General features: G+C 49.3%; 2 protein-coding genes across 10 annotated transcripts in view; one reads left to right on the top strand and one right to left on the bottom strand.

Annotated features, from left to right (window-relative positions):
* The window catches only part of SUGP1 (SURP and G-patch domain containing 1), a 273,381-nt gene that overhangs the window by 126,033 nt on the left and 122,080 nt on the right, over positions 1-25,268 (bottom strand). The gene's annotated exons all lie outside the window — the stretch shown is intronic.
* GATAD2A (GATA zinc finger domain containing 2A) overlaps positions 1-25,268 on the top strand; it is a 120,708-nt gene that overhangs the window by 11,710 nt on the left and 83,730 nt on the right. For 4 of the 9 annotated variants that reach the window (XM_050769570.1, XM_050769567.1, XM_050769566.1 and 1 more), the window contains exon 1: positions 9,614-9,956. The exons of the other annotated variants lie outside the window; for them this stretch is intronic. The gene's annotated coding sequence lies outside the window, so the exon portion shown is untranslated. Of the gene's footprint in view, positions 1-9,613; positions 9,957-25,268 lie in introns of those variants that run through there. 9 annotated transcript variants of the gene reach the window in all.

Genomic DNA, 25,268 nt, shown 5'->3' with positions numbered 1-25,268 from the left:
CTGAGAAGAGGCATAGCATGGGCACAGGCAGGGACCTGGAGGTGAAAACAGCCAAGTGAGTTCCCTTGACCTGAGGAGGTTATGCTGTTCTAAAAGTCAGAGTTTGAACTGATCACTTTGGCAAGAAAAGTCCAAAATTTCTTCCAAAGGTAGAAAGTTAAAATGTGCTATAGTAGGATCCAAGATTAAACTCAAAATAGTATTTAAATTGAACTTTTGTTTTTTTGGAGACGGAGTTTCACTCTTGTTGCCCAGGCTGGAGTGCAATGGCGCGATCTCAGCTCACTGCAACCTCCGCCTTCTGGGTTCAAGTGATTCTCCTGCCTCAGCAGGAGAATGAGTAATGTGTAATGAGGCTAATTTTGTATTTTTAGTAGAGATGGGGTTTCTGCATGTTGGTCAGGCTGGTCTTGAACTCCCGACCTCAGGCGATCCGCCTGCCTTAGCCTCCCAAAGTGTTGAGATTACAGGTGTGAGCCTCTGCGCCGGGCCTTAAATTGAGCTTTCAGTAAACATTTTCAATCAGGAAGCAATGATGGCCAGTGAAATCAGCCATCTAGACTCTGTAATGGTATACTGTATATGTAGACATTAACCTCCAAAGAAGCTTCAAGAAAACAGACTTCAGGTCTGCTTCTGACTTTTTCCTTTGAGAATTGTTATCATTTAAGCCGGTCTAGAATTCTTAATACTTCAGAACAGTTTTTTGTTTTTTTTGAGACAGAGTCTTGCTCTGTTGCCCAGGCTGGAGTACACTGGCATGATCACTGCATCTTTGAACTCTTAGGCCCAAGCCATCCCCTTGCCTCAGCACCCAGATAACTAGGACTACAGGCACATGCTATCATGCCAGGCTAATTTTATTTATTTATTTATTTAGTTAAGCAGAGTTTTGCTCTTGTTGCCCAGGCTGGAGTGCAATGGCGCAATCTTGGCTCACCACAACCTCTGCCTCCCAGGTTCAAGTGATTCTTCTGCCTCAGCCTCCTGAGTAGCTGGGATTACAGGCATCCACCACCATGCCTGGCTAATTTTGTATTTTTAGTAGAGATGGGGTTTCTCCATGTTGGTCAGTCTGGTCTTGAACTCCCAACCTCAGGTGATCTGCCTGCCTCATGCCTCCCAAACTGCAGGGATTACAGGCGTGACCCACCACACCCTACCTTATTTATTTATTTATTTATTTATTTATTTATTTGAGATGAAGTCTGTCTCTTGTTGCCCAGGTTGGAGTGCAGTGGGCAACTGCCCAGGCTGGAGTGGGAGTGTGATCTTGGGTCACCGCAACCTCCACTTCCTGGGTTCAAGCAATTCCCCTGCCTCAGCCTCCTGAGTAGCTGGGATTACAGGCATGTGCTACCACGCCCAGCTAATTTTTGCATTTTTAGTAGAGATGGGGTTTCATATTGGCCAGACTGGTCTCCAACTCCTGACCTCAGGTGATCTGCCAGCCTCGGCCTCCCAAAGTGCTGGGATTACAGGCGTGAGCTACCACTCCCGGCCAGCTAATGTTATTTTTTAACTTTGTCTTAGAGACAGTGTCTCACTGTGCTGCCCAGGCTGGTCTCGAACTTCTGGGCTCAAGGACTCCTCCCACCTTGGCCTCCCTAAGTGCTGGGATTACAGGCATGAGACACTGCCCAGCCTAGAACAATTTAAACTAACTTTCGGCTGGGTGTGGCGGCTCACGCCTGTAATCCCAACATTGTGGGAGGCCAAGGTGGGCGGATGACCTGAGGTCAGGAGTTCACCAACATGGTGAAACCCCGTCTCTATTAAAATACAAAAATTAGGCCGGGCATGGTGGCTCACGCCTGTAATCCCAGCACTTTGGGAGGCCGAGGCAGGTGGATAACGAGGTCAGGAGTTTAAGACCAGCCTGGCCAAGATGGTGAAACCCTGTCTCTACTAAAACTACAAAAATTAGCTGGGCGCGATGGCGGGTGCCTGTAATCCCAGCTACTTGGGAGGCTGAGGCAGGAGAATTGCTTGAACCTGTGCATCAGGGGTTGCAGTGAGCTGAGATCACGCCACTGCCCTCCAGCCTGGGCAACAGAGTGAGACTCCGTTTCAAAAAAAAAAAGCAAAAATTAGCCAGGCATGGTGGTGCATGCCTGATGCCTGTAATCCCAGCTACTTGGGAGGCTCAGGCATGAGAATTGCTTGAACCTGGGAGGTGGAGGTTGCAGTGAGCTGAGATCATGCCACTGCATTCCAGCCTGGATGACAGAGTGAGGCTCCATCTCAAAAAAACAAACAAAAACCTACTTTTTTTTTTTTTTTTTTTTGAGACAGGGTCTCATTTGGTCACCCACGCTGGAGTGCAGCAGCGGTAGTGACACAGCTCACTACAGCCTCGACCTCCCGAGCTCAAGCCTGCTAAATTTTGCATTCGTTTTTGCAGGGATGGGGTTTTGCCATGTTGCCCAGGCTGGTCTGGAACTCCTGGGCTCAAGTGTTCCGCCCGCCTGGGTCTCCCAAAGTGTTGAGATTACAGGTGTGAGCCACCTCGCCCAGCCAATTTCTAAACTTTCACTGCATTTTCAAACTTTAGCCTTTATCTTTAACTTCTCAAATTGTCTCTATTCAAGGTTAACTTTTTGACCTAAATTTGAAATAAATATCTTAGTCTTCCCAAAACAGGAATTGGTTAGATAGAGACCTGATTACATGGGCATGTAAGAGGGCATGGTTGTTATTATCAAGCTGTGAAAGAGAAAACAAAGTAGAAAGGCATTCCACCTGTGTTTTTTTTTTTTAAATAAATTACGGGCATTTCACTATAAATGGGGGGTTTGGGGTGTATGCATCCTGTTAGGAAAACATTGGGGAGGAATGTTTTCCTAAATTGGCAGATCTGCCAATTAACAAATGGGGAGTAGGGTGTGAAATAGATGCCAAGTTTTAAAAATACGTTTTTCTGCATGTCCAACTAAGGATATTTATTAGACTGATCATGTGACTAACAATACTCTTTCCCTGCTTGGGGGGTTTGAATAGGCTGATCTCTAGACTCAAGGCTGTCATATAGCCTTTTTGTTTTTCCTGGTATTTTTCTGAATTTTTTTTTTTTTAATCTTTAATTCATAGAAAACAGTTTACTTCCTGATAATTCAAGCCTTAAAATTGATCCAAATTAGGTGGGAATGTTTTTAAACCATATGTAGACACAAAAGAGATATTCCTTGCCAACTAGTGACACATGGCAGATGAAGACAGAGTGGGAGATACACTTCCGGTTCACGACAGCACTTCTGAGCAGTTTGTGCTTAACCCTTTAGGGGAGCATTTGTGCTCAGAACCCTGGAGCAGGACAGTGCCAGGGCCACACAGAGACTCCCTCTGGACAGAGCCTAACTGCAGATGGAGCCTGAACCCTGTGCTGCAGAAACACTGAGCGTAACGAATTGTGGTTAGAGACGACATTCAAAACAAACACAGTTGACAAAGTGGACCATCCCTAGAGAGCTGTGTTTCAGGGAGCTTTTCAGCATAAACGATGGTGATGGGGACAATGGGGGCTGCTGACCCATGTCCCACGAACTCCTGATCTAGTGTGAGAATGTTGTGAATGCAAAGATGACTCTTGTAGCAGTGGTGATGCATTGGAAGTATTGTGTTTTTCATAAAGCATCACTGTAAGAGTCCCTATAGCTATTTTCTGGTCCCTCCCTGAAGAATCAAGAGTATCAAAGTATTAAGAAAATCAAAATCACTTAATAATTAATCTTTTCTTTTCCTTTCCTTTCCCAGTCAATTTCATTGTAATCTCACCATGTAAACATGTATTTGGGGTGAAATAAGAAACTTTAAAATGATCCTGCCTTAGAGATTGTTGTTATATTGTCCCTAAACTTATAGTTTTAAACTTTAGAGTACTAAGAATGCAAAGTACAAAAGCAGGGCTGGGTGTGGTGGCTCCTGCCTATAATCCCAGCACTTTGGGAGGCAGAGGATTGCTTGAGGCTGGGAGTTCAAGACCAGCCTGGCCAACATGGCGAAACCCTGTCTCTTCTAAAAATACAAAAATTAGCTGGTGTGGTAGCACACGCCTGTCGTGTCAGCTAGTCCAGAGGCTGCGGCACAAGAATCGCTTGACGCTAGGAGGTGGAGGTTGGAGTGAGCCAAGATGACGCCATTGCACTCCAGCCTGGGGCAACAGAGTGAGACTCTGTCTCAAAAAAAAAAAAAAGTAGTCAGTGCTCATTTTTCATAAAGGTGATTAAAAGAAAAAAACTTGGCGTGTTTTTTTTTTTTTTTTTTTGAGACAGAGTCTCCCTCTGTTGCACAGGCTGGAGTGCAGTGGCATGTTCTTGGCTCACTGCAACCTCTGCCTCCCGGGTTTAAGCGATTCTCCTGCCTCAGCCTCCCGAGTAGCTGGGATTACAGGCGCATGCCACCATGCACAGCTAATTTTTTGTATTTTTAGTAGAGACAGGGTTTCACAGTGTTAGCCAGGATGGTCTCGATCTCCTGACCTCGTGATCCACCCTCCTTGGCCTCCCAAAGTGCTGAGATTACAGGTGTGAGCCACCGTGCTTGGCTAATTCTTCAGTCTTTCTTATGAATACATTTTCTGCATTGAAATCATTTTGTGTCTTTCAGTGGCACCAGCCTGTCAGCTTCTGGCGTCTTGGGCTGCAAAACCCTTGGGAGGAGTGATCTCTCAGTTGTCGATCAGCATTTATCACATAAGTCATCTTGTATGTTGTCCACCAAGAACTTCGAATAAATTTTCTGATTGAAAAAGTACCGGCCGGGCGCGGTGGCTCACGCCTGTAATCCCAGCACTTTGGGAGGCCGAGGCGGGCGGATCACAAGGTCAGGAGATCGAGACCACGGTGAAACCCCGTCTCTACTAAAAATACAAAAAATTAGCCGGGCGCGGATGTGGGCGCCTGTAGTCCCAGCTACTTGGGAGGCTGAGGCAGGAGAATGGCGTGAACCCGGGAGGCGGAGCTTGCAGTGAGCCGAGATCGCGCCACTGCACTCCAGCCTGGGCGACAGAGTGAGACTCCGTCTCAAAAAAAAAAAAAAAAAAAAAAAAAAAAAAAAGAAAAAGTACAGTACCTTGAACATTCAGTAGGTGATGCTACTCTTTTTCGGTAGTTCCATACTAGTTTGGAGCCTTTGGCCAATTTCTGCCATAAAAGCAGACGTGAACATGGAATTTGGCCCCAATTTCTTTTCCTCAGTCCCTCGGTTGTATAGAGACAGGCTCAGGTGGTGTTTAGAAGTTTAAGAGTACACTTGAAAGATCATTAGTCTATTTTTGTTGTAGTTAAGGTAGAAGGAGGCCTAGCTATTATTAGTGGGGTTTGGTCTATGAAAGACAATAATGTTTAAAATGAATTTGGAAATTTTTTTTTGTTGTTTTGAGATAGGGTCTCACTCTGTCACCTAGGCTAGAGTACAGTGGCACAATCATGGCTCACTGCAGGCTAAAACTCCTGGACTTGAGTGATCCTTCTGCCCCAGCCTCCTGAGTATCAGGGGCTACAGGCATGTGCCACCATGCTGGGCTAATTTTTTCTTTTTTATGGAGATGGGGGTCTCACCATGTTGACCCAGCTGGTTTCAAACTCCTGGCTTTAAGCAATCCTCTCACCTTGGCTTCGCAAAGTGCTGGGATTACAGGTGTGAGCCACTGTACCCGGCCTGGAAGAAAATTTTAACTAAATAACAGGTGTTTTGAAAGTGCAGTATTGGGCCGGGTGCGGTAGCTCACGCCTGTAATCCCAGCACTTTGGGAGGCTGAGGCAGGCGGATCACAAGGTCAGGAGATTGAGACCATCCTGGCCAACATGGTGAAACCCTATCTCTACTAAAAATACAAAAAAATTAGCTGGGCATGGTGGCGCATGCCTGTAGTCCCAGCTACTCGGGAGGCTGAGGCAGGAGAATTTCTTGAACCTGGGAGTTGGAGGTTGCAGTGAGCCAAGATCGCACCACTGCACTCCAGCCTGGTGACAGAGTGAGACTCTGTCTCATTAAAAAAAAAAAAAAAAAAAAAAAAAAAAAAAAATACACTATTAACAACTGCTATCGCTAAGGTTTTTTTTTTTTTTTTTTTTTTTTTTTTTTTTTTTTTTTGAGACGGAGTCTGGCTCTGTCACCCAGGCTGGAGTGCAGTAGCGCGATCTTGGCTCACTGCAACCTCTGCCTCTTGTGTTCAGTGATTCTCCTGCCTCAGTCTCCTGAGTAGCTGGGATTACAGACGCACATCACCACGCCTGGCTAATTTTTGTATTTTTAGTAGAGACAGGGTTTCACCGTGTTGACTAGGCTGGTCTCGAACTCCTGACCTCAGGTGATCCACATGCCTCGGCCTCCCAAAGTTCTGGGATTACAGATGTGAGCCACTGTGTCCTGCCAGCACTAAGTATTGACTATCTTGTTTTCAGAGCAAGGAGAAAACTTTTAGAAAACATGGTTCTAGCCCTAGTTGTTTCTTAATTAGTTTCTTCAGCTTTAGTATGGCATCTGAAGGCAATTGCATCATATTTCATAATCACCCGGCTGAACTATTTGCTGTTTAGTCCAGCACTGGGCACTGAGGCTAAAAGGTCTTTAATCCAAACAGCCTCAGCATTCACCCAACCTGAGCCTATGGGACCCCAAGCAGATCTGGATTCACTGTCACTTGCCATCTACCCGCCTGGCCCTCTCTTCCTATGACAGAAATAAACGCTGTAGCCCTGTAGCTATTTCACCCCACCTACATACCCTGCACCCCTCATACCCCCCATCTGACTTCCCTGGCTGAGAAGTTGGTACTGCCCTCTAGAGCAGGCCCTGTCACCAGTGCACCCCTCAGTCCACAGGGGTGTGTCGTTAATATGTTGCAGTTGATGCCTCTCTCTTAAAAAAAAAAAAAAAAAAAAGGTGGTTGTCACCTTGGTGACTCACACAGGGCTTGCCAGCTCAAACTCTGGAATCTGTATATCTGTCTCAAGTCTCAGGTCTCCCACCTGACCACACTTTGCTCTGTTTGTAGTTAATTAAATTGACATTAATCAAGACCCAGGTGAGGGGCAGTGAGGTAATAGTTTGCTTGTATTGCTTTAATATCATCTGATTAATCATCGTAGCATGAAGGAGTTCCCAAAATATACAGCCACCATGTTAGGGTGAAAAACCTGGATATTTGCCCTAAACTATCCTTGCACTTGGGATCAGGGAGCTCTCTGAATTCCTATACCTAGTCACCTGTTTGAGAATAAGACTTTTGTTTGTTTGGTTTCTGAATTTGAACATTTGAATTTCTTTGTAGCAAAGCAAAGCAAATTAGTGACATAACTGGGTCAGGGAAAGTGATTGGGAGTCAACAGTTTGTATTTTGTATCATTTTTAGGTTAAATTCTCTTTTGGCCTAGGGGAGGTTGTGCCAGATGTTGCATTAAGTAGTGGGAAGATTTTGGGGGGCAGGGCGGTGTGTGTGTGTGGGGGTGGGAGGTGGCAGGGTGGAATCAACTACAAAAAGTTGACAATTGTATGTAGAACTGAACATAGGATTACAAAGGAGCTTTTTTGACTCTCTGTTTAAGGGGACATACAGGAGAAAAACAATTTTGTTTTCTTTTTAGAAAAACAATTTATAAAACTTCTACATGAAGCGTTTTTCAGGTTTGCAGTTGAGACCCAGTCATTGTTGGGCATTACATTGATTTTCTTTTCAAATGAAGTAGAATAGAAAATAACAGTACAGGCCAGGCGCGGTGGCTCAAGCCTGTAATCCCAGCACTTTGGGAGGCTGAGACAGGTGGATCATGAGGTCAGGAGATTGAGACCATCCTGGCTAACACAGTGAAACCCCGTCTCTACTAAAAAATATAAAAAACTAGCCCTGGGCGAGGTGGCGGGTGCCTGTACTCCCAGCTACTCGGGAGGCTGAGGCAGGAGAATGGCATAAACCCAGGAGGCAGAGCTTGCAGTGAGCTGAGATCCAGCCACTGCACTCCAGCCTGGGCAACAGAGCAAGACTCCGTCTCAAAAAAAAAAAAAAAAAGAAAGAAAATAATAGTACAGGCTGGGCGCAGTGGCTCACGCCTGTAATCCCAGCACTTTGGGAGGCCGATGCTGACGGATCTCACGAGGCCAGGAGATGGAGACCATCCTGGCCAACATGGTGAAACCCCGTCTCTACTAAAATACAAAAAAATTTGCCGGGCCTGATGGAACGCGCCTGTAAATCTCGCTACTAGGGAGGCTGAGGCAGGGGAATCCTTGAACCTGGGAGGTGGAGGTTGCAGTGAGCCGAGATAGTGCCACTACACTACTCCAGCCTGGCGACAGAGCAAGACTCCGTCTTAAAAAAAAAGAACAAAAAAAAAAACAGTACATTGCATGTGGTAAATTTATGTTTGGTGAAACTTTTGTTTCAGTTGTACATATAGATGTATTAGGGTATGCGATAAAGCATGTCACCACCACTCTTCAGGAGTGGTCTAGGTGTCTCATCAGGAATTGTTTTAAAACACTATGAAAAGAGGCGGTTTTGGGGATTCCTCAGAACCTGATTTTGGCATTGAGAGCCTTCTTTTTTTTTTTTTTTTTTGAGACGGAGTCTCGCTCTGTCGCCCAGGCTGGAGTGCAGTGGCCGGATCTCAGCTCACTGCAAGCTCCGCCTTCCGGGTTCCTGCCATTCTCCTGCCTCAGCCTCCCGAGTAGCTGGGACTACAGGCGCCCGCCACCTCGCCCGGCTATTTTTTTGTATTTTTTTAGTAGAGACGGGGTTTCACCGTGTTAGCCAGGATGGTCTCGATCTCCTGACCTCGTGATCCGCCCGTCTCAGCCTCCCAAAGTGCTGGGATTACAGGCTTGAGCCACCGCGCCCGGCTGAGAGCCTTCTTGTGGTAGTAGATTTTCCATGAACTTGATATTTTCCCTATTGAAATTGTATTCCGCTTTATGTAGTTTAACATCTCCAAAGTCCATTCTCTTTCAGGCTTTCATTCTGTCTCCTGTGTTTCCTCCTCGTCACTGGAGAGGAAAGGGTGCAGATTTGCTTTCTTGAGGGGGTTTCACCTCCCAGAGGCACGAGGGCAGATTGGGAGGTAACTAGAGAGGGAGAGCAGTCGTCCCCAAGTGTCTTGAGGTGCGTGGGTCTGGAGCTTTCTTTGTAGAACTCTGTTCACTGCGCTGGAGAAGTGATCGTTCAGCCGACCCACACCCGCCCTCCCCACAGACACCGGGGCCGAAGTTCCCAAACAGCTTCCGCGTGACGACCCCGCGGGAGTGACATTCTAACCCGCGTTTCAGAGGCAACCCTGAGTTGCTTGAGGTCGCCCAGCTCAGCTGGCGCGAGGTCAGCGGTGAGCGCGTCGTGAGTCAGCCTTGGGTGCGGCCCGCCCGGCTCAGCCGCCGGTGAGTTGGCCACGACCCCTCGGCCTGCGGAAGGCGCTGGGACTCGGCGGGGAGGGAGCCAGCCGGAGCCCGCGTGGGAAACCAGCGCGCCCAGCGAGGTGTCGCGTGGGAGCGCGCCGGAGAGGGGCGGTGCTTCCGGGGCGGTACCGGCAGGCCCCGCCCCCTAACTCGGGGGCCCGCCTTCTACGCCCGGAGCCCCGCCTCCGAGCTCCTCCCTTCTCGTCAGGCCCCGCCCCTCGGTCGCCGGGCCCCGCCCAGCCGGGCGCGGGCGGGCGGCGTCGCCTTTAAGAGCTCCCCGGTGTTTTGGGGGCCGCGGGCCGGGCGCGCTGACCTGGTGCGCATGTCCCGGGCGGTGACGCCGGCGCCGGGCTCCATGTGTGCGGCCGAGGGGCGCATTATCTGGCCGGCGGCGCGGGCGGGCGGGCGGACCGGCGGAGCGAGCGCCGCGGGCCCGGGCGGCCCCACAGGCGGAACGAGCGCGCGCGGTCCGGCGCCCCCGGCCCCTCCGCCGCCCGGCCCCGCGGGCGACCCCGGACCCGCAGCCCCACTAACCTGCGCGCTGCCCTAGGGCCCGGCCGACCCGCGGCCCGGTAAGTTCTGGACCAAACTTGGCGGGGGGCGGGGGCCGGGGATGCGCGGCTGAGACTGGAGCGGCGCGGGCGGCGCAGGGTCGGGGCCTCGGGGGGCTGTGAGGGACCCCCGCTTGAGCGTGGAAAAGTGAGAGCGAGCCGAGTTCTACTCCTTGTATTCTGGGAGTGTCTTCTTGCGCTGCCCTGGAAAGTTCCTCGCCCCGAGGCGGCCCGGGCACGTGGGGGCCGGGCGGGGCGGGGGTCCCGGAAAGTCGCGGCGTCGCCCCGCTTCCGTCCTGCGCTTCCTGCGGGGTCGGGGGAAGGGCTGGGCCGCGGGGTGCCTCTTCGGAGCGGTCGGGACGGGTGGAGGCGGCGGGAAGACGGCACGTGGGCGCGCGGGGCGGGGGTCCCGCTCAAGGGCGGGGGTCCCGGGGCGGGCTGGGCAGCGACGCTGAACCCCGCGGCGGCGGCGGCGGCGGCCGATCCCGTGTCAGAATAAGAGTCCCCGCGCGCCCACGCCTGGAGGGCCGGCCCTCCCCCAGCTCGCGCCCTTCCTGCCTGACCCCCGGGAGCCGCGGGACCCTTCCCCCTCTCTGTTCTCCGGCCTTTCTCAAGGCCCGACACTTTAAATTTGCCTCCCCATCTGGGCGGTGGCTCCATTGATTTCTTTTTTCCCACCTGGAGTGGGTCGGCATCAGTGACTAGACAGCGGCAGCTGGCCTTTTAAAAGGATTATTGCCAAGAATCGGAATTGATCACTTCAACAAGGAAAGGCTTATGGGCAGGGCCCAGGCTGAGAGCCTGACGGACACTTGGAGTGTGCGCACACTGAGACCCAGAAATGAATGGTGACCCCTCCCTTAGGAAGTGATTGACAACCCTTAGGTGCGTGTTTTTGCCCTGAGAATTTTGCACAGGGCAAAATTTTGTAGGTCTGACTTCACGTCTTTGGGTGTATAGTTCATCCTTATCTAAAGAGCTTTGGATTCTTTGGATCAAAGTCCGAGTGAGTCACTTGTGCCTTTAATTTTCTCTCTTCCTACCGGTTTACTTCTTTCAGTTTTCTTGGAGTACATAGTGCTGGTAACATCTCTGGTTCTGTGTGCCCATTCACACAGTGACACCTCCTGGCTGTGGCAGCACAGAAACAGAGACAGACAGCCCTCTGTGCGGGTTGGACTACAGTATCGGACTGTAGTCCTGTTGACTTACTTAGTTTTCGGGTAATCTTTACAAGTTTTCTTTTAAACTAGATTACATGAAATAATGTTTGCTGGCACCAGTTTGTTAACATATGCTAAGCAGAAGTTTGTCAGACCTGACCACAAGCTGTGGAGGGCTGATAGCTCATACTAACCCTCGGGTTTGAGTGCCTACTGTGTGCTAAGCTTCCCCTGCACAGACATATTCAGTGCTCATAACAATCCCTTCGGGAGTAGGGGAGTATTATCTGCGCTTTACAGGTGAGGAATTTGGGGCTTCTGGAGGCCAGGCGGCTTGCTCAAGGCCTCTTAGTAGAGCGGCCGAGCCAGGCAGCCCGTACTTGGTGCTCTAGAGCCCACAAATGCTGCAGTTTGCGAACCCCACTGAGCGTTTCTCTGGCGCTTCTAAAACACAAGGCCATTTTCTTGTCCAGGCTCCAGGGCACCTCTGTTCGTGGAGGTAGGGGATAATCTGGTGACATGGGGACACCATGCTAGCCCTGCTTTGTTCTCGTGGAGCAGCGTTACCAGCTGGATTTTAAGGAGCTGAACCACAGAGTTAGTTGTTATTTTGCATTCTCTTCTTCAGCTTTGGACTCAGAAAAGTTGGCCCTTTTCTAGAGGAAACAGTTAATAGAGTGTGGGAAATTTGCAAGGGATTTTCTGTATCCTCTGTCTTCACTTACTCTCTCCTCTTCTTCATCTTTCATTTCTAATTTGTCTCCTAAAATTCTGAAGCCGGTTTTTATGAAGATTGCTTCTCATCTTGGAAGGGCTGTAGAGAATGGGAAGACTTGTGATTTAGTGATTTGGATGCAGTGTGTTTTTTGTTTGTTTATTTGTTTATTTTGAGACAGAGTCTCACTCTGTCACCCAGTCTGGAGAGGCGTGATCTCGGCTCACTGTAACTTCCACCTCTCGGGTTCAAGCAATTCTCCTGCCTCAAGCCTCCTGAGTAGTTGGGACTACCGGTGTGCGCCACCATGCCCTGCTAATTTTTGTATTTTTAGTAGAGATGGGATTTCACCATGCTGGCCAGGCTGGTCTCGAACTCCTGACCTCGTAATCCACCCACCTCAGCCTCCCAAAGTGATGGGATTACAGACGTGAGCCACCGCGCCTGGCGGATGCTTTGTTGTTTCCACTCAGATGACATCATTTTTTAAAATGTCAAGTCATCTCTATTAATGCAGTATCATTTGGCAAATCCTATAATCTTATATTTTGATAGTGAGGGAGAAATAAATGCTACTTTCAGTAGGAAAAAATCCTGGAAGGATTTGTACCAAAATGTCAATAAAGGTCTACACATTAGGATTAGCAATGGTTTTTTTTAGAAAACTTTTTAGTGTCTCTGTATTTTGCATGTGTGTATGTTTTTAATGAGGAAACGTATTTTAAATGCTCTAATTTTCAGCTCTTCAGTAGCTCCTCTGACTTGTTTTGCATCATTTATTCTCTGAATTTCTGGCATTGCAAGTAGTAATTTCTAGATTGATTTATTCAACAAATATCAGAGTGCATACTGTGCCTCTGACACTGCTAGGAATCCCTGCTCAGTGGAGTTTATAGTGAGATTAGTGGGCCAGGAGTCGTAATTAATCTCATAAACGTGGGGAAACTTACCGGGATCAAGGAGAGAAGGACACTGTGACCTGGTGAGCCCGAAAGGGGCTTTCTCCTACTCGGGTCAGAGAACAAGTAGGGGGACCCTCTTGAAGGGGATAAGGCAAGGGCTGGTGCAGTGAGGCTCACAGCTGGGACCTCTTTGGGTCTTAAGACAGCAGATGACTAAAGGATGCCTCTGAAGAATGTGGCTGGGAAAGTTGTAAAGCCATTCTTGAAATGTTGGCGGCTTTTTTGGTGTTTGTTCTCTTGGAAGAAAATTAAGAATGACCAGCAGAGTCTTGGCTATGTCATTTCCCAACAGAGACAAAAATGTAATGGCCTTTACCACGAATTTTGTTAAGGACCATTATTAGCACGTACTGACACTTCAAAGCCTGGGCAGCTCAGATGCTTGTCTGAAGAACTATCTGCTTGGACTCAGGGTGTTTCTGTGCCATCAAATGGAACAGGCAGGGCTATTTTCTCTAGACCTTTCCCCCCCTGTAATTGAGTTAATTTATGCTGGTTGTAGAAAACTAGGAAGATTATGAAATAGGTGAGTGGGTGAAGTCTTCCCGAGCAGCTGTCCTGGGGTAATAGTGCATCCCTGGGATTTCCTCCTAACCCTTGTCTGGTTGGGAAGTGCAGCAGAACCAGAAGAACGAGTTGGCAGTGTTATAGTTTGAGGCTGACAGAACTATGCTGCCTGCTAAGTGTGGTCGTTTGTTAGAATGGATGCTTTTGAGTTATCTGAGCTGCTTTGGGAGGTGACTTTCCACATTCTGGCCTCAGACTGTGGGTCTTTCAGGTTAACAGGACTTAAGTGCTAACTGTGCAAAGGTATGTTTTTGAATGGAATTAGGAAGGCAGTGTATTAAGAAGGTTGAGATAAAAAAAGACAGATCTTGAAGTGGTTGGTGGTTGCGGCGAGGTGGAAGTAGTGAGACCCGTGCTGTCAGAAACAAAGGTACCACTGGGGACAGATCCCGCTCGAGCATGGGTTCCCCAGCATCCCCTCAAACAGGTTCTGGGACTTTTTTGTCAAGAGAGTGTCGGACCGTGGGCCTCTTTCCCTTCCCCCACCTTGTGCTTTCCAGACTATATTTGTGACCTCGTTTTGTCTGATGGAAATGTAGGTTAGTCTTTTAGAAGACAAAGGAATTTACCCTAATAGAATATCTTCAGGTAGCCTCAGGAAGTGATTGGGAATCCAGGAAACCCTCTAGGTGTGGGAGAGAGGAGCCCTCAGTCAGAATGTTGCACGTTTGCACTGGTTTGCACAGTTGCCAGGGCCCCTTGCAGCTCCTCTGTACACTGTACCCCCTTTGTCTATCCTGAGCCTCCAGAGGCACCCGTGTTTCACAGGTGAGTTTGTCAGGGAACTTGCCTTTCTGCCTGATTCCTGATTTTAGGGTTCCTTATATGCAAGGACTGAAGACCTGCAATTTCTGAGGATGCTGGAGGCTGGCTTCTGAGATAGGATTTGCTGGCAGGAGATGAGCAGTACTTTAAAGGGGGGCTCCCAGCAAGTCAAAGTGGGCGTTTTTGGGGCAGGGGGTGGGGGATGGGGAGTGGTGGGCGGGGTGGTTGAGGCTTCAGGGCTTTCCTGCCGCTTGGCCTCAAAGATAGTAGCTGTGCCTGTGGGGAGGGGTGTGGCCATGTGGTACAGGATTGGGGAGAAATTCCACTTGTTTGAAGGATTTGTTGAAGAATCCCTCAGCTATTCTTCCTGCAGTTCCGTCTCAGGATCTGGCGCTGCCTGGCCTGCCTTGCTGGTTAGATATTCTGGTTTCAACCTTGAAACATAGCCTAAATAAGGTGGTGCCTTTGAGCACACACTTTAAAAATACTGCTGTATTATGGTGGCACAGCAGCTCCTCCTGTGCCAAGGAGGCCACTTTGAGTCTAGGGGGCGCCTGCTTTTTGCCAAGTATGACCATGTGCCTATTGCTGAGCAGCCTGTCTCTAGTGGCATCCAGTACAGCCCTGGCTTTGCCTCAGACAGCCTGGTGTGAGCTCTGCCTGGCCACTTCCTGGCAAAGGACCTTGTTGAACTTCACCGGTTTCCCGTTTCTGTCAGGGGGGTGTTTGCTATCTCGGGGGTGCTTGCTATCTCTCATGGAAGCTGTGCTAGGAGTGAGATGGCGAGTGCAAATGGCTGACCCCAGTGCCCGTGTGTTCCACACATTGGAGTTCAGTGAGTACTGTTAGGACTGTAACAGGTGAGCCAGAGTTAACAAGCATTAGCTGCCCCACCTCTTCTGTGGGGGATGACACCACGCTCATGGCAGACTGTCACTGTCTGCATGCACCCTTTGGAGCCACACTGGGGTGCATGCCTCAGCTTTGTGCCCCAGCCTGTTCCCCTCTCTCCACGTTCCTGAGAAGAAGGCAAAGTCCCCTACAGTGGGTGATATTTGCCAGTCACCTTGCTCATTATTCTGCGGCTGGGACCCACCTCAGCCTTTCTGATTTCTGATTTTTCCACAGCCTTGGGGCCTTCTTGATGATACTGAATGCCTGGGTTGGTTGTGCCCCAAGCCAGGAGGCAGCCTCTTTCCTGGCCCAGGGCTTGCGGAAGCCAGCATCCTGACTTGCATCTGTGAGATAGGAAGCTGTTGGCCAGGCAGATCTGTCATGGGAACCTTCCTTAGAGAACTGAGAGGGGTCCCTGTCACTGAGTGGACTCAGGGCTGGGGCTGGAAGTAGGCGGTTTGATGGTACTTGCAGTGGCGTCTGGGAGTGCCAGGGTAAATCTCATCCTCCTGGACTTGCCTTCCAGACTGACTGCTCTCCAACCAGCTTGGCGTTGGTCAGACCTGGCTTTGTCACTGACGACATGCAATTTACCACTCTTCAGCCTCGGGTGGGTCACCTGATCACCTGGCCTCAGCTTTCTCTTCTGTTGGCCGAGACAGCATCTTTGACCTAACAGGACGCTGTGAGGACAAGTGGAAAGTGTCTACAAGCAGTCAGGGGTATTCCAGCCTTTGCCTGTCCATTTACCTGAGAGCCAAAAAGCTTTCTCCCCCGCCAGATGTCAACTACACAGTGATTCTTGAACACCTCACATCTCAGTTATCATTTATAATGTAACACTCAGATTGAGGAGCTTGGTTTTCTTTATAATAGAATCTCGCTGCAAGCTAACAATTTGGAAGTCTAAGAGTCAGATCAAAGCTGGGCACGGCAGCTCACATCTGTGATCCTAGCACTTTGGGATCCTAAGGCAGGCTGATTCCTTGAGCCCAGGAGTTCGAGACCAGCCCGGGCAACATAGCAATCCCCCATCTCTTAAAAAAAAAAAAATTAGCCAGGTGTGGTGGCACGCATCTGTAGGCCCTGCTACTCGTGAGGCTAAGATGGGAGGATAGCCTGAGCCCAGGAGGTTGAAGCTGCAGTGAGGGGAGATCATGCCATTGCACTCCAGGCTGTGCAGCAGAGTGACACTCTTGTCTTTGGGGGGATAAAAAAGGTCTGATCAGATTATCTGGAAGGGATGTGAAAAACCCTATGGCCCTAACTCTGCAAATAATACCAACTTAACATTTTCTCCAGTCACAGCCATTTTGTGCAGTTAACCTTTGAGTCAGTGGCTGTGAATTTATACTTAACACATCCTTACCTTAGAGGCCACTGCTTGCCCTGACCTTGGAGGTGGGCAGATTTTAGGCCAGTAAAGTAGGCCTCCAATTTACGATGGTTTGACTTAAAAATTTTCAACTTTGGCCGGGCGCGGTGGCTCAAGCCTGTAATCCCAGCACTTTGGGAGGCCGAGACGGGCGGATCACGAGGTCAGAAGATCGAGACCATCCTGGCTAACATGGTGAAACCCCGTCTCTACTAAAAAAATACAAAAAAGTAGCCGGGCGCGGTGGCGGGCGCCTGTAGTTCCAGCTACTCGGGAGGCTGAGACAGGAGAATGGCGTAAACCCGGGAGGCGGAGCTTGCAGTGAGCTGAGATCCGGCCACTGCACTCCAGCCTGGGCCCCAGAGCGAGACTCTGTCTCAAAAAAAAAAAAAAAAAAAAAAAAAAAAAAAAAAAAAAAAAAATTTCAACTTTATGTTGGGTTTATCAGAGGTAACCCCATTGTAAGTCGAGGAGCTTGCTTTGGTTTATAACAGTTTGTCCTGAACGCGGATCCCTTCCATACCATGGTAAAGTTGAGAAATTGTAAGTCAAATCGTTGTAAAGTGGGACCAGTGGCTGTGTTAAATGCGTTTGATATTTTCTACTCCCAGGGCAGCTACATTCTAATAAACTCATCATAAATCGAGGAGCATCTGTCTTCTTGTTGCTGGGGTTTCAAGTTGGTGGATTTTGGTGGTAGTGACAGCAGATTTTTAGTTCTTTTGTGTGTTTAGCACAGACTCACTCTGCCAGCAAGTTTTGAAAACTGCTACTGCCACCTTCGTTCACATCCGCAGAGGAACATTTTTCCCTGTTGCTCAGTGTGGCTGGAGAAAGTAGGAGAGTGGTGAACTGAATTCTTGGTTTGAAGGCATCGATTGAATTGGTTCAGTCATGAAACCTGTGCTGTTCTCAGGACTTGCTTATCATTGATGGAACACCTAAACTTCATTTTCGGTCGTCTCATGTAGTGTCCCTGGGTTTGCCGAGGGTTCATGCCCTCCCCCTTCAGTGGTGGTTCTTTCAGAGGATTCTATAGTCAACTCCTTTCCTAGGATTCTCTTAGAGCCACTCTAACCCAGGGAGAGTTTGCTGGTGTGTTTGGTGTTTTTGGTTTTTTTGAGATGGAGTCTCACTCTGTCGCCCAGGCTGGAGTGCAATGGCGCGATCTCAGCTCACTGCAACCTCCGCCTCCTGGGTTCAAGCGATTCTCCTGCCTCGGCCTCCCGAGTAGTTGGGATTACAGGCGCCCACCACCATGCCTAGCTAATTTTTGTATTTTTAGTGGAGATGGGGTTTTATCATGTTGGTCAGGCTGGTCTCGAACTCCTGATCTCAGATGGTCCACCCATCTCAGCCTCCCAAAGTATTAGGATTACAAGTGTGAGCCACCATGCTGGCCATGTTTGGTGTTTTTTGTTAACACATTTGTTTGATGAACTGACCTTCTCGGTAGTTGGTATGTGGGTCATCTGTCTCCTGCCTCCCTTCCCCAAACTTTTGGTCAAGTTTTTAGTGTTGAGTCTTTTTGTTGTCTCTTTTCCAACTGTACAAGCAACATTTCCTGATGCTGAAGTCTGGGGAGAGGGTGGGAGCCTCAGATGTCGGTGGTAGGAGTTGCCTGGTCTGCTATTGAAGTTTTCTTGGGAAAGTATATTAACATATACTGAGTGTGGGTTGAAATGTAATTGCAGTCTTACTGTCAGTTTGTATCTGTCAGGTTATAGGATTAGAAATGTAACTGTTTTTGGTAGTTGGGTAGCAGACAAACTTAGGATTCTACTTAGGACTTTCTTCTGTGTCCTGTGTTCTGCTGAACCCAACACTGGGCACAAACAGGAAACTGAGGCTCAAGCGGAGGAGGAGTGACCTGCTCAAGGGTGACTTGCAGAAGGAATGAGGATATATCCCTGTTTTCTCCTGGAATTAGACTTTCTGATCTCTGTTGTTCTTACTGATGTCTTTGTGTCTTGGTGAATTTTGTTTTAACTTCCTTCTTACTTTATTTATGTAGGTCCATTGGCCAGTTTCCTTCCTCAGGGCCTTGTCTTTTTTTTTTTTTGAAACAGAGTCTCGCTCTGTTGTCCAGTCTGGAGTGCAGTGGCGCAGTCTCAGCTCACTGCAACCTCTGCATCAGGGTTCAAGGATTCTCGTGCCTCAGCCTCCCAAGTAGCTGGGATTACAGGCCCACGCCACCACGCCCAGCTCATTTTTGTATTTTTTTGTAGAGATGGGGTTTTACCATGTTGGCCAAGCTGGTCTTGAACTCCTGGTCTCAAGTGATCTATCCACCTTGGCCACCCAAAGTGCTGGGATTACAGGTGTGAGCCACCACGCCCTGCCTTTTTTTGAGCCCTGAGGTCATTTTGGGTGTCTGTAGGGTGAGGATGGGACAGGACATGGGGAGGGAAAACTTAGGGCTGCCTCTGGTTTCTCAGGACTGCCTTAAAAAAAATTGTAGTGGCCAAGTGCAGTGGCTCAGGTAACCTTAGCTCTTTGGGAGGCTGAGGTGGGAGGATTGCTTGAGGCCAGGAGTTTGAGATTGGCCTGGACAACATAGCGAGCCCCTCCCACCAAAAAAAAAACAAAAAACAAACCTAAAAAACTGTAGTAGTGTTGAGTAGGTGATGGCTTTATCTTTTTTTTTTTAAGATGGAGTTTTTCACTTGGACACAGGAAGGGGAACATCACACACCGGGTCCTATTGTGGGGAGGGAGGACGGGGGAGGGATAGCATTAGGAGATATACCTAATGTAAATGACGAGTTAATGGGTGCAGCACACTAACATGGCACATGTATACATATGTAACAAACCTGCACATTGTGCACATGTACCCTAGATCTTAAAGTATTTAAAAAAAAAAAAAAAAAGATGGAGTTTTGCTCTTGTTGCCCAGGCTAGAGTGCAATGGCGCAATCTCAACTTACTGCAACCTCCGCCTCCTGAGTTCAAACGAATTCTTCTGCTTCAGCCTCCCGAGTAGCTGGGATTACAGGCATGTGCCACCACACCTGGCTAATTTTGTGTTTTTAGTAGAGACAGGGTTTCTCCATGTTGGTCAGACTGGTCTCAAACTCCTGACTTCAGGTGATCTGCCTGCCTCGGCCTCCCAAAGTGCTGGGATTACAGGTGTGAGCCACCACACCTGGCCTTTTTGTTTTTTGTTTTTTTGGAGATGAAGTCTCACTCTGTTGCCCAGGCTATAGTGCAGTGACACAATCTTGGCTCACTGTAACCTCCTCCTCTTAGGTTCAAGTGATTCTCCTGCCCCAGCCTCCCAAGTAGCTGTGATTACAGGCGTGCACCACCATGCCCAGCCGGGTACTTTTTTTTTTTTTTTTTTGAGACAGAGTCTCGCTCTTTCGCCAGACTGGAGTGCAGTGGCATGTTCTTGACTCACTGCAGCCTCTGCCTCTCCGGTTCAAGCAATTCTCCTGCCTCAGCCTCCCAAGTAGCTGGGACTGCAGGCATACGCCACCACGCCCAACTGGTTTTTGTATTTTTGGTAGAGATGGGGTTTCACCACGTTGGCCAGGATGGGCTCGATCTCTTGACCTCGTGATCCACCCGCCTTGACCTCCCAAAATGTTGAGATTACAGGTGTGAGCCACCACGCCCGGCTGACTTTACTTTTTAAGAGCATAAAACTACTTTTCCCTGTATGTTGTTTTTTTTTTTTCCCCCGAAGAGACATGGTCTTGCTCTGTCACCCAGGCTAGAGTGCAGAGGCTCGTGATCACAATCACTATAGCCTCGACCTCCTGGACTTAAGCCATCCTCCTACCTTAGTCTCCCAAAGCACTGGGATTACAGGTCCCCATCTATTATAAGATGTAATCGCTCCTAATTTGTAGACATCCTTTAATTGATATATAGGTGAGCATTTAAAGATATGAAAAAGGAGCCCATGGAAATGAGAGGAGCCGACTAAATGTTAGGTCCTGCACAGGGCTCCAATGGTCGACTGTGTTAGTCCCAGGTGAGAGCGAGGGCCTTAACACTCTGCCAGGGATGCTGGATGTGACCTGATTAAGGGAACTGAACATGTTTTGTTCAGATGAGAGATGATTTGGGGTGGGGATGGTGGTAGGTTCCAGAAGGCCGCAGGATCTTGGCTCAGGACTGGACTGAAGGCCTTTCCTGTTGCTGGCACCGATCTGGCAGGCTTGCTCACCCCCTTGGGAAATACAGAGGGGGTTCCTCTTACTTTCCAGAGATAAGATCAGGTGACGCTATTGCAAAAGACAGCAGAAATGGACAGTGGCTACCTGGGGAAGGAGCTCAGCATTGAGTGAGCAGCTCAGAATCTTCCATCTACCTTCTATGAAGTTTAAGATGAGGGGAGCTTCTCTACTCCGTTGCCTTGGTTTCTTGCATTAAGGAAAAGGATACTTAAATTGCTTGGAAAAATTGGAGTAGTTTTGAGCTGTTTAATCAGTCTTCGGAGTTTGTGAACTACTCTTGGTTGTTTTTTTTTTTTAAAAAAAAAACGTTTGTTTTGAGGCAGAGTTTTGCCCTTATTGCCCAAGCCAGAGTGCAATAACTTGATCTCGGCTCACTGCAACCTTGTCTCCAGGGTTCAAGCAGTTCTCCTGTCTCAGCCTCCCAAGTAGCTGGGATTACGGTCATGCACCACCATGCCTGGCTAATTTTTGTATTTTTAGTAGAGACGGGGTTTCACCATATTGGCTTACGCTGGCCTCGAACTCCTGACCTCGGGTGATCTGCCTGCTTTGGCTTCCCAAAGTGCTGGGATTACAGGTGTGAGCCACCACGCCCGGCCTGAAACTTAGTCAATCCGTTGACATTTTAGAGCTTAAGCTGCTCCAGCAGGTACCCTGTGGAGTGAAATGCAGCTGGACTTTGCATCACCACACAGTGAAGTGACTGGTGCAGGAGATGTGTTGTTGGCTGTAGGATTCTCTGAGCAGAGCTTCTTAGTTGGTGGGCTGGGATGAGTGACGGGTGCAAACGTCCTCGTGGGTAAGTGGCCCCTGCCCTTGACCAGCTCCTTAGGCTGAGAGTAGCCTCATCTTACTCCAGTGCCCTCCACACTTAGAATTCTTACTATATGGCAGAAGCTGAAGAAGATGGGGCATCTGATTACCTCCCACCCACTATTCTGAGAAGAGAGATGATTTTTCTTGGCTCTCTCAGTCTCAGGGTATCCACAGCTCCTGTGGAGAAGGGGTTCCTCTGCACACTGCATTGGAGGAGTGTTGGGCGCGGCGGGTGGAGTTGACCATTCACCCTCCTGGACCTCAGGATTTATGGAAAGTCATACTGGGAACTAAAGTGGAAAGCGCAGGTTGTTGTGATTTTTGTTGATGTCCTTAAACAGGAGACTGTTTATACTTCACTCTCAAAGCGTGGAGAGCCCTCAGGGGTTTCTGAGCATGACAATCTTGACTTGAATTGGGCAGAAGAAAGGCCATTGATAAAAGGCAGGCATGAGCTAATATGGCCTTGGATTTGCCTGACGGGATAAAAAGCAGGGACAGGTGCCAGAGACACTGCAGGAAGATTGGGTGGGGATTAACTGGATACTAAGGGCTGAGGACAGTTCATCTGTTTGACAACTGTTGAAGTGCCTTCCTTGCTTGGCCAGTGCTGAGCCCCAGGGGTGTCTGGTTGTGAGGGAGATTCCCGCCCTCTAGGGTCTTAGAGCCTCATGGGGGAAACAGGGCAGGATGTCATGATGCAAACCTCTGGGGCACTCAGAGAAAGGGTGGGCAGGAGAGGTGTCGGAGTGGTGGCAGCTGAACGAGAACTGGAGGGTGACATAGATCCTTAGATTGTGTGTCTTTGGTTTTAGGGGTGTTGAGCTAGGTCCTAGAGGATGCTCTGGGACAGCATGGTGTTGGCCCTGGGCAGTCATTGTCTGCTTTCATGGCAGAGGATGCAGTGAGTGAGGTGTGGAGGCCCCGTGTGACCATCAGTACCCTCATGAATGAAGACAGCGTGGCTCTCTGACCCCATCTGACTGGCCAGCTCCAGGGGCAGGTGTAGAATTTGATCCGTCCTTGTGTGTCCCCCTCTCCAAACTGTAGTGCTTTGTGTTAGGTGAAAGTGTGACAAGTAATCGTTGAAAGAATGAAATATCCGAGGGACCATCTCCATATGTTGGAGAAGTTTGTTCTGCTCTGTTCCTATGAATGAAATAGCAGCAGATGGATGGAAGTTCGAGGAACACAGACTTAGCCTGAGAGATCTTTCTAGCAGTTGGAGGTATCGGGAAGAGGCTCAGTGTGAACCCAGAGCCCTGGGAGCTGGTTGGGGACCCAAATTTTCTAGATTCTGAGGATTTTCCAGCTTGAGGTTTTGGACGCTTTTCCAGAAGGACCCAGAGCGATTAAAACACATCTCTGAAACAACCACATGAATTATTCTAACAGCTGCTGCTTGCTGGTTTTAGGAAGTTTCCTTGTTTCATGCATTGCTCAAATGTTTTCAGATTCTAGCTCTTTTGGCAGAGTTCGGGGGAGAAGACAGGTGGGTGTCCCGCCATGACACTGGTTTTGAGAATGGGGAGGGGTTGTGGTCGCCAGAAGGAAAAGAGCCTTAGGGATTTGCCACTTGGATAAAAATGACTTGGTATCTATCTAGTGATCACCAAGACCCCAACAGGGTCATTTTGGGGTGGGAGTGAGGTATCAGATGAGTTAGGTGGGAGTGGGCTGGGATGTGGGCTGCCCACTCCAGAAGGCCTCCTAACTGGGCCTGGGCTGTCTCTCAAGGCCTGTACCCTCCACCATCCTTGAATTCAGTGGCCAGGAACCTTTCTCCTCCCCCTGGTCTGTGCCTGCTCTGCTCATTGCCTCACATGTGTGAGCACTCAGTGCTGTTTGAGTGGAAGGAGGAAGGGATGTCTGCACACACTCACTGTCGAGGGACCGTGGCTTGCTCCTATGGTGCCCTAAGCTTGTGGTTGGCATGCACGTGTGTCTCACTGGAAATGAAGATGTGAATTGGTCCTGGTTTATGACCCAGGCCGGGTAATATTTGTCTATCCTTCCAGCCCCTTCCTGCATCTTGTCCACTGGCAGAGAGGGACTCAGAGGCCAGGTGGCTGTTCATGCCCATGGAACTTTGAGGGTTTCCATGCCTTTACATCTGGGCTCAGTCCTGGGGAGTTTCTAGCAATTCAGTAGAGGGTTAAGTTAACATGCACTTAGAGGAATAGAGGAATCCCGGGTCTGTACTGGTCTCTACATCTTTTTTTTTTTTTTTTTTTTTTTTTTTTTTTTGAGACGGAGTCTTGCTCTGTCGCCCGGGCTGGAGTGCAGTGGCCGGACCTCAGCTCACTGCAAGCTCCACCTCCCGGGTTCCCGCCATTCTCCTGCCTCAGCCTCCCGAGTAGCTGGGACCACAGGCGCCCGCCACCTCGCCCGGCTAGTTTTTTTGTATTTTTAGTAGAGACGGGGTTTCACCGTGTTAGCCAGGATGGTCTCGATCTCCTGACCTCGTGATCCGCCCGTCTCGGCCTCCCAAAGTGCTGGGATTACAGGCTTGAGCCACCGCGCCCGGCCTTTTTTTTTTTTTTTTTTAAGATGGAGTCTTGTTCTGTCACCCAGGCTGGAGTGCAGTGGTGCGATCTCAGTTCTCTGCAACCTCCGCCTCCCAGATTCAGGTGATTCTTGTGCCTCAGCTGCCCGGATAGCTGGGATTACAGGCACAAGCCACCATGCCCAGCTACTTTTTGTATTTTAGTAGAGATGGGGTTTTGCCATGTTGGCCAAGCTGGTCTCGAATTCCTGACCTCAAGTGATCTGCCTTCCTTGGGCTCCCAAAGTGCTGAGACAGGTGTAAGTCACCGCCCTGGATGATGCCTACCTACATCTTTGGTAGAGGAAGTTTTCCCAGAGCCTTGGGAAGGATCTAATCCTAGGACTGTCTCAGTCAGATTGTTCTCAGTGGTACAGTGGTTCAGGTTTGAGCCTGAGCCTAGGAGGTAGCTGACCTAGGTGTAGATTCCCATCTGTCTTATTAACTGTGTGACCTTGGGAAACCATCTTGACTTTTTTTTTTTGAGACGGAGTCTCTGTCACCCAAGCTGGAGTACAGTGGCGCGATCTCAGCTCACTGCAACCTCCGCTTCCCAGGTTCAAGCGATTCTCCTGCCTCAGCTGGGGCAGCTACCCTGAGTAGCTGGGGTTATAGGCGTGCACGACCACACCCAGCAGGTTTTTGTATTTTTTTTTTTTTTTAAGTAGAGACGGAGTTTCACCATGTTGGCCAGGCTGGTCTCGAATTTCTGACCTCACGTGATCTGCCTGCCTCGGCCTCCCAAAGTGCTGGGATTACAGGCGTGAGCCGTTGCGCCTAGCCCATCTTGACTTTTTTTTTTGAGACGGGGTCTTGCTCTGTCGCCCAGGCTGGAGTGCAGTGGTGCAATGTTGGCTCACTGCAAGCTCTGCCTCCCGAGTTCCCGCCATTCTCCTGCCTCAGCCTCCCGAGTAGCTGGGACTACAGGTGCCCGCCACCTTGCCTGGTTAATGTGTGTATATATATATATATATATATATTTTTTTTTTTTTTTTTTTTTTTTGAGACGGAGTCTCGCTCTGTCGCCCAGGCTGGAGTGCAGTGGCGCGATCTCGGCTCACTGCAAGCTCCGCCTCCCGGGTTCACGCCATTCTCCTGCCTCAGCCTCCCGAGTAGCTGGGACTACAGGCGCCCACAACCGCGCCCGGCTAATTTTTTGTATTTTTAGTAGAGATGGGGTTTCACCGTGGTCTCGATCTCCTGACCTTGTGATCCGCCCGCCTCGGCCTCCCAAAGTGCTGGGATTACAGGCGTGAGCCACCGCGCCCGGCAATGTGTGTATATATATATATTTTGGTATTTTTAGTAGAGATGGGGTTTCACCGTGTTAGCCAGAATGGTCTT

Source organism: Macaca thibetana, chromosome 19, assembly GCF_024542745.1.
Source record: "Macaca thibetana thibetana isolate TM-01 chromosome 19, ASM2454274v1, whole genome shotgun sequence".
NCBI classification, from domain to species: Eukaryota; Metazoa; Chordata; class Mammalia; order Primates; family Cercopithecidae; genus Macaca; species Macaca thibetana.
Note: the sequence above shows the minus strand (reverse complement) of the source record. Positions and strands in the feature narration are given on the sequence as shown.